The sequence below is a fragment of the Monodelphis domestica genome, chromosome 8, assembly GCF_027887165.1.
Source record: "Monodelphis domestica isolate mMonDom1 chromosome 8, mMonDom1.pri, whole genome shotgun sequence".
NCBI lineage: Eukaryota > Metazoa > Chordata > Mammalia > Didelphimorphia > Didelphidae > Monodelphis > Monodelphis domestica.
This window is the reverse complement of record NC_077234.1, coordinates 199,233,934-199,246,360: the sequence shown is the minus strand read 5'-3', so window position 1 is coordinate 199,246,360 and position 12,427 is coordinate 199,233,934.

The window sequence follows — 12,427 nt, the reverse complement described above, 5'->3', positions numbered from 1 at the left end:
TGTTTTTATTGTATTAAATTCAAAGCTCATAAATAAAATCAATGCAAACAAGATTAAAAAGAGTAACAAGTTATAATTTGTTTTAAAAATATGTCCAATTAAATACTTCAGTTTTTAAACATTCTAACCACACTGCAAAATACTTTAATTCATCATTTCATGGCATCTAAATCTAAAGAGTTAATTTAGTAAAGAAGTTGTGGTATAGAAATCATTTTTATTTAGCATCACTTCATATACAGTGTTTCCCCCCAAATCCCCATAAGGGAAAAATTAAAAGATACCAAATGATATGATGTATTTAAAATATAAAATAAAATGCTTGACAGTCAAATGACTTCAATTATCTTACATAAAAAATTGTGCATTTATCTGCTTTACACTCTGGACTGATTACACTCAAGAGACAGTGTAACTTAATCACTGACATATCAAATTTTAAACATTTTGCATTAAGGTCTGTGCTACACATACAAGGTCAAATATAATTATCTTAATAGGAAAACACATATGAATTTAAGTGATAATACATTACACTATTAAGACAGTCCATCCAATCTAGATTCAGTTATAAATGGTACCCTAAAGAATCTTTTTTTAAGAAACATTTGCTGCCACCTCCTCAAATGACAGGGAACTCTACTTTTAATTAGTCTGGCTGCCCAGGTTTTATGGCAGTCTTCCTGCTCTGATGGAGGGTCTGAATCCTGAGGATGAAGTGGGGAAAGAGGCAGGTGTTGAAGAGATGGGGAAAGTGCAGTCCCATAGAGGACCATGTTGGTGGATAGTGACCCAGGGAGAATTCAAGCCCTGGGGAAGAATTTTGAGGCCTGAGGAAGAAGCAGGTCTGGGACTCAAAGAAATGCTCTTAAGAGTTTTAGGGACCAGGAGAAACTTCTCAGAAAAAGATGTTACCTGAAAAGATCAAATCCAAAAGGTCAAGGTGAACATGGAGAACATATTCCAAGCAGTGGAGACAACTAAGGGAAAGGCAGAGTTAAATTATGGAGGATCAAAACCAATACTCAGCCAGGGGTCCAGTGTCATGGGTTCAGAGACAGAGTAGAGTGGAGTTGTTGTGGAAGAAACACACCCAAGTTTGTAGCAGGATCTCAGCTCAAGAATGGGAGACTAAAACTCGGGTTCAATCAAGAAGAAAATAATTTTATTTAAAAAAGAAGTAATTTATGGTGGTATGTAGCTGTTGGTATAGTCTAGGGGCTGATCAGGTAGCCTTAGTGCTGAAGGACTAGCCTAGGGGATAGTAGAGTAGTCTTTTAGGATCTGATAATGTGGAGTAGTTCTCTGCTGTAGAGTGCCAGCTTTATGTATATAGTAGCAGCCCCAGCTGTAGAATAGCAGCTTCCCAGCTCTGTGGATTAGGGTTGGCATATTTATTAGAATCAGGGAGCTTGTCCTCATCTCTCAATCCAGAGAAAATTTGACCTTTCCTGCAAATCCTGGAAGGCAGCCATGGCCAAATTCAGATGGAGGTGAGTTTTGGGGTTTGATGTTGTAGGGAATAAGTAACTTGCACAAATTTGCAGGATACCTCTGGAATTCCAAATTCCCCAATGAAATAGAATATGTAAACTGAGAGAAACTATTACTACTTGAAATAGAAGTAAACTGAGACTAGAGAACAGCTAGAGGGGAACACACACAAAGGATCTCCTAGTTACAATGGGAATAGATGAGAGACACTGCTAGTACAGGAGAATACTGCCACACAGGGATACTGGCGCACAGGGATGCTGCTACACAGAGGACTGCTCTGGGGTTTACTCTGGGGTTTGCCTATTGATCCCTACTTATGGCTGATAGATCAATCTACTTCCTAACCTCCTTCCTACCTCACTCCCTCCCTTTTCTAACCCTCTGCTCCCTGCCCCCTTCACCTCCCAATTCTTCTTGAAGCCTTTGGCTTCTTCCCTCCCCGCTAAGTGAACTATAAAGATCTTCTTTAGGGGTTTATTGGGAAAACAGGATGGGAAACTGAGGAAAGTGGGATGAGGGTTTCCCTAATCTATAAGGAGAATTTGAGAGGGTTATGGAAATAGTTCAGTAACAAAAGTGAGAAGAGGAACAGTTAGATAAATGGAAGACAACAGCTAAGATCTTCTTTTACAACACTGTCAAGGTCTCTCAGGTTCTCCTGGCCAGCTTCAACTCTCAGAGAGAGACAACCAACTCAAAAGCCAAATTTCTCCTTCTTTTCCTCTCTCTGTGGCCAGAAAACCCCAACTCTTGGTCAGTCAAAATCTCAGAGAGCACAGGGGTCTCCCCTTGATCAGAAAGCCCCCCAAAACAAGCCAGCACAATCAGGGTCTTTAGCCAGTCTCAACGGCCAGCCTCAACTGCCAGAGAGAGTGACACTTCCAACCCCTCCCCCTTGTCAGCTCAACTTCCACTCCTCCTAGGAACATTCCGTTTTAGAATCTTCGTCTTGATTGACAAAACATGTCCCCAGCTTAGTCTCTTGCATCTTGTCTTGTCCTTCAAACCCTTTCTCTCTTCATGCCTCTTCCACAATCCCCCCTTTTATTAGGAAAAAATACAACTTGCATTTTTCAATGATGCTTACCTTAGCAATACTGTCATCTATCTTAAATTTGCTCTATTAAAGATATGCCCTTACCCTCCCCAAATCAACATAATCCTAACTCATCTTAGCTATTCTATCTATCTAAATGCTAAGCTAAGAATGGGATAGGAAAATGGTTTAGGTGAGGGATTTACATGAAAAAAAATTTTTACATCATAACAAATTAAATAACAATTGTCAAATCAATGCAATAATTTCAATAATATTCAAAACATGCTATTATCTTATGTCCTACTGTCTATATAATCACTAAGAAAATTTCCTATCACTAACAAATGCTAACCAACAATCATAATGTAATCTAATTTCTATATTTCAGAACTACTATGTCTCTACTTTCTTATGCCTTAAACAAATACACTAATGTTAGTAGTTAGAATATTAATGACTTACTTTAATAAAGTTAGCATATTAGATATTTGTACTTACATGTGTACATAGTATTTATACAATTTTACATATTTACATTCTTGTATATTTCTTTCAATTTGTATACTGAGTGCAACCTCAAGCAGAAAAGAAAAATCTTTAGCTGTTTGAATTTTCCACAGAAATCTCATCAGTGTGTCTCTTTGTTATGCCTATGCACTCTATGTAGGATGTGCATGCAAATATATGTGATGTTCACATGTACGACACATTCTTACATATCTCCACGATCAAAGTTCCAAGATTTCAAAGTTCCAAAAGTCCTTCCATGTCCATACATGTTGCTTGTAGAACCTCTTCCTTGTTTTCTGGTCAGCACATCACTCTTCAGTCTTCTGTTAGTTGATTGTAGACTTGTGTTCTTCAAATCAAGATCCACTGCCACAATAAGGAACCTGGAACATGAACAAACCACAAATATGTGTGCAAGTTAGGTTTTAACATGTGTGTGTAAGAGTGAAAAATTACTTTTGCATGGAGGTACGATGAAATCTTCTTGCACGTATGTCAGAAATTATCAATAATTATTCATGCATGCAAGTATGCTGAACATGTGGTTTCTTCATATATGGAGGTAAGATTTTGCATTTGTGCTTCTTCATCCTTGCAGGTAAGGTGTACAGGTGTTTTATATGGATGGATGTGAGCATTATGCATAAGATTTGCATTTTTAAGTTTGCTAAATCATGTTGTTTCACCTTTCACTAAAATCTATCTTATGATTACTTTAGTTCTGTATTTTGTTTCTTTCTGTTTTGTCATTTTGTCAGGCAGAGATGATTTTTATATATCATATTGAGGCTTTTTTTTGTGGCTGCTAATTTTTCTTTTTTTTTTTTCCAGTTCTTAACTATATCTTGCTGTTACAGTCTTGTCATTACTGATTCAACAAATGTGAATCTATGCTTCTCTAGCACTCTAGATGTTTGTGTCTTTCCTAGTTATGAGTTGGAATATTGCTACAAGTTTAGGAGTGTTCTTGTTGAATTACTTGTTCTTCTTTTGCTGGAATAACTTATTTACCATGCTACCCCAAGACTAGTCTTCATTCACATAAGGTTTAGTGTAGAATGTTACCCTATGGAACTCCAACTAATCTTGGTTTCACTGTTACAGATTGAATGGTACTTGTCATGTGTTTGAAGTTAGAGAATAGAAGTAAAACTGTGTATCTATGTCCCCTCCTCCATTTCTCAACATGTTTCTTGATATTATCCTTCCCAGTCAGAATCTGTATCCTCATACACCATATAATTCAACTGATCTATAAAATTATTTTAATTGTCAACCCCTCAGCTTGCATAAATTTTTTTTTAATAGTATACAACAAATTCTGTGCCCAAAGCATAACTCCTCAGTGTCATGGTAAGAGTTTGTTTGTACTGGTTCTAGGTATTCTATCCTTCCCTGCTATGTTCTCATAAACCTGGTCGACTTACCATTTCCTTCTAACTATCTTCAGGTTTTCAATGTCCTTTCATAACTCTATTCTTAAAACTAAAATAAACAATAAAGGAATGCCCCAAAATGAGTGTAGCAAAGGAGGATGCAAGGGTAATAATAATAATAATTTTTTTCTATAGGTCCAAATATGAGCCAGGCACTGTGCTAAGCATTTTTTTTTCTATTTTTGGTGAAGTATGTCTCATTTTCCCCTCCCCTGTAATAGTTGTTTATAGCTCTTTAAGTGAGAGAATTTACTCTATTCCACCTCTGCCTATACTTTTTCTACTTTTTCTCTCAGTGTAATCCTGAAAAAATAGAAGGAAACATGAAATATCTCATTGAGAAAACAAACGATTTGGAGAATAGATTGAGAAGAGACAACTTGAGAATCACTGGTCTACCAATAAACTTATTTACTGAATTAGAAAAAAAAAACTATAACAAAGTTCATTTGGAAGAACAAAAGATCAAGAATATCAAGGGAAATAATGGAAAAAAAATGTGAAGGAAGGGAGCATAGCAGTACCAGATCTCAAACTATACTAAAAAGCAGTGGTCATCAAAACATTATGGTACTGGCTAAGAAACAGAAGGGAGGATCAGTGGAATAGACTTGGGGGTAAGTGACCTCCGCAAGACAGTCTATGATAAACCCAAAGATTCCAGCTTTTGGGACCAAAATCCACCATTTGACAAAAACTGCTGGTAAAATTGGAAAACAGTATGGGAAAGTTTAGGTTTAGATCAACATCTCACACCCTACAGCAAGATAAACTCAGAATGGATGAATGACTTGAATATAAAGAATGAAACTATAAGTAAATTAGGTGAATGCTGAATAGTATGCCTGTCAGATCTTTGGGAAAGAAAATATTTTAAGACCAAGCAAGGGTTAGAAAAAATTACAAAATGCAAAATAAATAATTTTGATTACATTAAATTAAAAAGGTTTTGTATTCTGAAGATTAAATTTAATTCTTCCCCTGACTGTGAAAATGAAATTAATTAACTCTCCCCTGATTGTGAAGGTTAAATTGTAACCCCTGCCTGTTCTTAGATTTTAATCACCAAAAGTATAAACACCCTACTTTAAAGTTGAGGAGGAAGATCTCTCTATTTTTAGATCTAATCACCAAAAATGTAAACATGCCACTTAATCATTAAATGGGAGGTCTGTGACCCACATATGCAATAGTGGGTGATGAATCAGAATTGACTGACTGCCTTCTGGGCAGTCCTAAGGAAGGCTTCAGACTATGATTTGTCCATGTAAAAAGTGGAGGAAGACACAGGAAGTGATGCAAGAGAAAGTGTCTTTAAAAGAGAGCGACAACTTCCTGAGAGCAGTTCTACTGGGAGTTCTTAAATCCTTGGAGTGGAAGCTGGTGGAGAATGTGCTGACTGGACCTCAAACCCTGTTCCCAGTGAGTCTGTTCTACTGACACATGGTGAGTGAAAAGATCTGACTCTTTCCTGGATATTTTTTGAGGAAACTAGCCTATCCTTTTGAGAGAGTTTCCCCCAGGTCCTTGGTTTTGCCCAGGCCTCTAAGGACTAAACTCTCCCTGCCTTTAGTAAGTAATTACTAAATTACTTTAGTAATTTACTTAGGCTTAGATATATTACCCTATCCTCTCTCTTATTTTCTTACTTCACTCTTCTATATTTTGTAAATAAATCTCTTTGGAATAAATTAAGTTCCTGGAAACCACATTCTTAAATAATCCAGTCCAACCTTTTTATGAATAAACCCCTTTCCCCCCTTACAGGACAAAAACAAACAAAAAAACAACAAAAAACAAACAAACAATGCAACCAAAACTAGAAGGGAAGAAACAAATTGGGAAAAAATCTTCATAACAAAAAACTCTGACAAAGATCTAATTACTCAAATTTATAAAGAGCTAAATCAATTGTACAAAAAATCAAGCTATTTCCCCAGATGATAAATGGGCAAGAGACACGAATAGACAATTTTCAGATAAAGAAATCAAAACTATCAATAAATACATGAAAAAGTGTTCTAAATATTTTATAATCAGAGAAATGCAAATCAAAACAAGTCTGAGGTACAACCTCACATCTAGCAGATTGGTTAACATGACAGCAAAGGAAAGTAATAAATGTTGGAGGGGATGTGGCAAAATTGGGACATTAATGCATTGCTGTTGGAGTTGTGAATTGATCCAACCATTCTGGAGGGCAATTTGGAACTATGCCCAAAGGGCACTAAAAGACAGCCTGCCCTTTGATCCAGCCGTAGCACTGCTGGGTTTGTACCCTAAAGAGATCATAAGGAAAAAGATTTGTACCAAAATATTCATAGCTGCCTTCTTTGTGGTAGCAAAAAAAATTAGAAAATGAGGGGATGCCCTTCAATTGGGGAATGGCTGAACAAATTATGGTATCTATTGGTGATGGAAAGCTATTGTGCTCAAAGGAATAATGAACTAGAGGAATTCCATGTGTAAAAATGGAGATTTGAACCCTGGACTTCAATCCTCCAGAAGTCCTTGCTCTAGTTCCCGAAATGCCTTCTAATCTCACTGAGATTTCCACCTGGGTGAGATCAAAATTTCTAACTGGCTGTAAAGCCTACTGATCTCTTCTCTTCCTACTTCCACTTCCAAGCAGATGCGTCTCTCATGATGTAAGTGAAAATGAATGGGCCTTTTGGCCCTCCTAGGCACGTGCTTTCTTACTTGTATTTTCTTAAATTCTTAATCTTTAATAAACCTCATAAAATATAATACTTCTAGGAGAGAAACTAAATTTTTAACTGCCACAGTTTGGCGTAACCACTTCGGGAAAATGAAATACCCTCAATCTTCTGATCTTTTAAGTTCAGCCTTTAATAGCTAGTGCCTCGTTTGTTTTTTAACCACATTTCTCCAAGATGCTTTTTTAGAAAACCACCTTGATCAGCTCTGGCCTGCTTCTGCCTGCCTGCAATCCGGACCGATTTGATTCAAATCATTCCTGCTCCAGCTGCCGCTCCTGGTCTCTCGCTCACCTAGTCCCTGTTTGACCCAGATCTTGATCACCTGGTGACCCACCGTCCCCCTAACCCCTGAAAACTCTAGCCTCGGAGCAGATCACTCATTGTCCCAGGCCCAGGACTCATTTCTACCAGCTGGTAAAAACAGGAAGGTAATTTTCCCTTAGGCTACAATTAGCCTCCACATGGACTGGGGGCAGGGGATCACAGGAGGGGAGAAAGAAAGGGAAAGAAGGAAGAGAATTTTCCAAATAGGAACTTACAAGCAATGGGGTATTTAAAAGGATATCTTTTAACTATATTGGTTCTTTCATTTACCTCACATATGATCCAGGGGCAAAATTCAGCTCTCTGCAACTCTTTAGCTGACTTTGAAATTCCTAAAATCCACTCTTACTATGGGGAGGAAACTCAGTGGCTCAATGAATTGAGAGCCAGGCCTAGAGACTGGAGGTCCTGGGTTGGAATCTGGCCTCAGACACTTGCTGGTGGTATGGCCCTGAGGGGGTCACTTAAACCCCATTGCCTAGCCCATACCAATCTGCCTTCTGACAATAGGCATCTAAATGGATAAAAAATAAAAACCCAAGGAACTTTAAAGAGACTGGAGGTTATATTTTAAGGCATTTCAGACTCCAATGAAAATCTCTGTATTCTATTGCATTTTACTGTTTGCTTTGTTTATGGCTTAACTTTGTGATTTTAAGTTCATATATTATTGCATTCAATGCTATTCTGTTACACTGAATCATTTTAATGCACTTAGTTTTAACTACTGTTATATTCCTTTGCTTTCCCCCTATAACCATATTGAACAAATATTATTGAATAAGCCCATATTAAAAAAAAAAAAAAAGCTTTTCTATTTTGACTTTGTAAATTGTCACATAGAGGATAGATGGACTCCATCAGAAAAATTGCTATAACAACCTCTGGAAAATTTAGTGTGCTAAATATCTCAATTGATTTTAAGGGTTTTTTAGACATGATTTTTAGAAAATTTTTAACAATCTCTGGTCATTTTTTGCCTGCCCCTACCACGAGGTAAGGCCCATTCTAGTAGCTGAAGTGAAATACAATTATATCCCCGAACATTCCCGAATTTCTAAACATGTGAATGGAAGTTGGGCAGTTAATCTCAGGGCATTTGTACCCCTAAAAATCCTCCAAAAAAGGAGCATCTCTCATTCATAACTCTTCAGCTCACTACTTTACTTCCACCAGAATGATATCTAGATTTCTTTTTTTTCTATTTTCATTACCATTTTATTGATTAAAAACAAAGTTTCAGAAAGGTTAACTGAGTTGCCTAAAATCCCAAAGTACCAAGTAGTTGAGGCAGGATTTGAAGTCAGGTATTCTAGATTCCCAGTCCACTATTTTACTTAGCTACTCTTTACCACCCATTCCCTCCCCCCCCCCATACACACTGCTCTTACCAAGCTTCTCCTTCATCTACCCTCTTTGACTGAATAATAAAAATTAGATGGCAATCTCCTTTAGATGGAGATTATAATGAGCCAGGTACACTTTACAATGGTTATCTCATTCAATCCTCATACTAACCCTGGGAGATGGATATTATTATTATTATCCCCTTCTTATATATGAAGAATCTCAGACAAATAGAGATTACATGAGAAGGATGGAAAGAAAAAAGGGGAGAAGGAGGAGAAACCTAGATAGTAGGGTGTCCAAAAGAAGAGGAAGAGGATGATGAGAAACCCAGATAGTAGATTACCCAGAAGAGGAGGAGGAAGAGAGACCCAGATAGTAGAGTACCCAGTGAAGGAGGAGGAGGAAGAGAAGCCCAGATAGTAGGATTCCCAGAGAAAAGGGAGGAGAGGGAGGAGGAGGAAAAGGAGGAGGAGGAGAAGGTGGAGGAAGGGGAAAAGGAGTAGGGAGGAGGAGAAACCCAGATAGTAAGTTACCCAGAAGAGGAGGAGGAAGAGAAACTCAGTAGAGTACCCAGTGAAGGAGGAGGAGGAAGAGTAACCCAGATAGTAGGGTACTCAGAACTCAAACTTTGATGTTTTAAAACTCACAGATCAGAAAGTCTCTAATCTTCCTACCTAAAATGAGAAAAAAAACCCAACCAAATACAGAGAAATTGAAACAAAAACCAGAGACCATTTTCTCAGGGCCATATGTCTACTTCAGAGGGAAAGAGATATAGTAGTAGGAGTAAGAGTGGGAGGAGTAGTGGTAGTAGTAGTAGTAGTAGTAGTAGTAGTAGTAGTAGTAGTAGTAGTAGTAGTAGTAGTAGTAGTAGTAGTAGTAGTGGCAGTAGAGTGGTAGTGGTGGTAGTAGTAGTAAAAGCAGTCATATTAATAGGAGTAGTAGCAACAATAACAACAACACTCAAATACCACTTATATACTAAGCACTTAATAATTATTATCTCATTGGATGACACTATGAGGCAGGTGTTATTATTTTCCTTATTTAATGGATGGGAAAACTGAGGCAAATAGAGATTAAGTGTCTTGAGATCAAATCTGATTTCAATTCTTCTTGATTAGAGAACAAGAACTTTGTCTGCTATATCTAGCCATCACATGATAAATTCATTCAGAAAGGTTTAGCTAGAATAGAGAATAAATATCTTTTTTTTTTTTAGTTTTTAAACATTATTTTATTTGGTCATTTTCATACATTATTCATTGGAAACAGAGATCATTTTCTTTTCCTCCCTCCTCCCCTCCCCCTTTACCCCTCCCATAGCTGATGCGCGATTTCACTGGGTATCACATCTGTCCTTCCTCCAAACTCATTTCCTTGTTGTTGGTATTTGCATTAGGGTGTTCATTTGGAGTTGCTCCTCAATCATATCCCCTCCACCCCTGTAGCCAAGCAGTTGCCTTTCCTCTGCTTGAGGATAGTGTTTTTTTCTCATAGATTCCTGCAGATTATTCAGGGACACTGCATTGACACTAATGGAGAAGTACATTACGTTCTATTGTACCACAGTGTCTCAGTCTCTGACTACAATGTTTTCATGGTTCTGCTCCTTTCGCTTTGTATCACTTCCTGGAGGTTGTTCCAGTCTCCATGGAATTCCTCCACTTTATTATTCCTTTTAGTACAATAGTATTCCATCACCAATAGATACCATAATTTGTTCAGCCATTCCCCAATTGATGGGCATCCCCTCATTTTCCAATTTTTTGCCACCACAAAAAAGGCAGCTATGAATATTCTTGTACAAGTCTTTTTCCTTATTATCTCTTTGGGGTACAAACCCAGCAGTGCTATGGCTGGATCAAAGGGCAGACAGTCTTTTATCACCCTTTGGGCATAGTTCCAAATTGCCCTCCAGAATGGTTGGATCAATTCACAACTCCACCAGCAATGAATTAGTGTCCCCACTTTGCCACATCCCCTCCAGCATTCATTAATTTCCTTTGCTGTCATGTTGGCCAATCTGCTAGGTGTGAGGTGATACCTCAGAGTTGTTTTGATTTGCATTTCTCTGATTATAAGATATTTAGAGAACTTTTTCATGTGCTTATTAATAGTTTTTATTTCTTTGGCTGAGAACTGCCTGTTCATGTCCCTTGTCCATTTATCAATTGGAGAATGGCTTGATTTTTTGTACAACTGGTTTAACACTTTATAAATTTGAGTAATTAGACCTTTGTCAGAGATTTTTGTTATGAAGATTGTTTCCCAATTTGTTGCTTCCCTTCTAATTTTAGTTACATTGGTTTTGTTCGTACAGAAACTTTTTAATTTGATATAGCCAAAATTATTTATTTTAATTTTGTGACTCTTTCTAGGTCTTGCTTGGTTTTGAAATCTTTCCCTTCCCAAAGGTCTGACATGTATACTATTCTGTGTTCACCAAATTTACTTATAGTTTCCTTCTTTATATTCAGGTCATTCACCCATTCTGAGTTTATCTTGGTGTAGGGTGTGAGGTGTTGATCCAAACCTAATCTCTCTCACACTGTCTTCCAATTTTCCCAGCAGTTTTTATCGAATATTGGATTTTTGTCCCCAATGCTGGGGTCTTTGGGTTTGTCATAGACTGTCTTGCTGAGGTCATTTACTCCAAGTCTATTCTACTAATACTCCTTTCTGTCTCTTAGCCAGGACCAAATTGCTTTGATGACCACTGCTTTATAATATAAGTTGAGATCTGGGACTGCTAGGTCCCCTTCCTTTGTATTCTTTTTCCCATTATTTCCCTGGATATCCTTGATCCTTTGTTCTTCCAAATGAAGTTTGTTATGGTTTTCTATAATTCAGTAAAAAAGTTTTTTGGAAGTTCAAAGGGTATGGCACTAAATAGATAGATAAGTTAGGGTAGGATGGTCATTTTTATTATGTTAGCTAGTCCCACCCATGAGCAAGCAATGTTTTCCCAATTGTTTAGATCTAGTTTTAATTGTGTGGAGAGTGTTTTGTAGTTGTGTTCATATAGTTCCTGTGTTTGTCTTGGCAGATAGATTCCTAAGTATTTTATATTGTCTCAGGTGACTTTAAATGGAATTTCTCTTTCTAATTCTTGCTGCTGAACTGGGTTGGAGATATATAGAAATGCTAATGACTTATGCGGGTTTCTTTTGTATTCTGCAACTTTGCTAAAGTTGTTGATTATTTCAATTAGCTTTTTGGTTGATTCTCTAGGATTCTTTAAGTAAATCATCATATCATCTGCAAAGAGTGACAGCTTGGTCTCCTCATTGCCAATTTTAATACCTTCAATTTTTTTTTCTTCTCTAATTGCTACTGCTAGTGTTTCTAGTACAATATTAATAATAAAGGTGATAATGGGCATTCTTTTACTCCTGATCTTATTGGGAAGGCTTTTAGTTTATCCCCATTGCAGATGATATTAGCTGATGGTTTTAGATATATACTATTTATTATTTTTAGGAAAGGCCCTTCTATTCCTACACTTTCTAGTGTTTTGAATAGGAATGAGTGTTGTATTTTATCAAAGG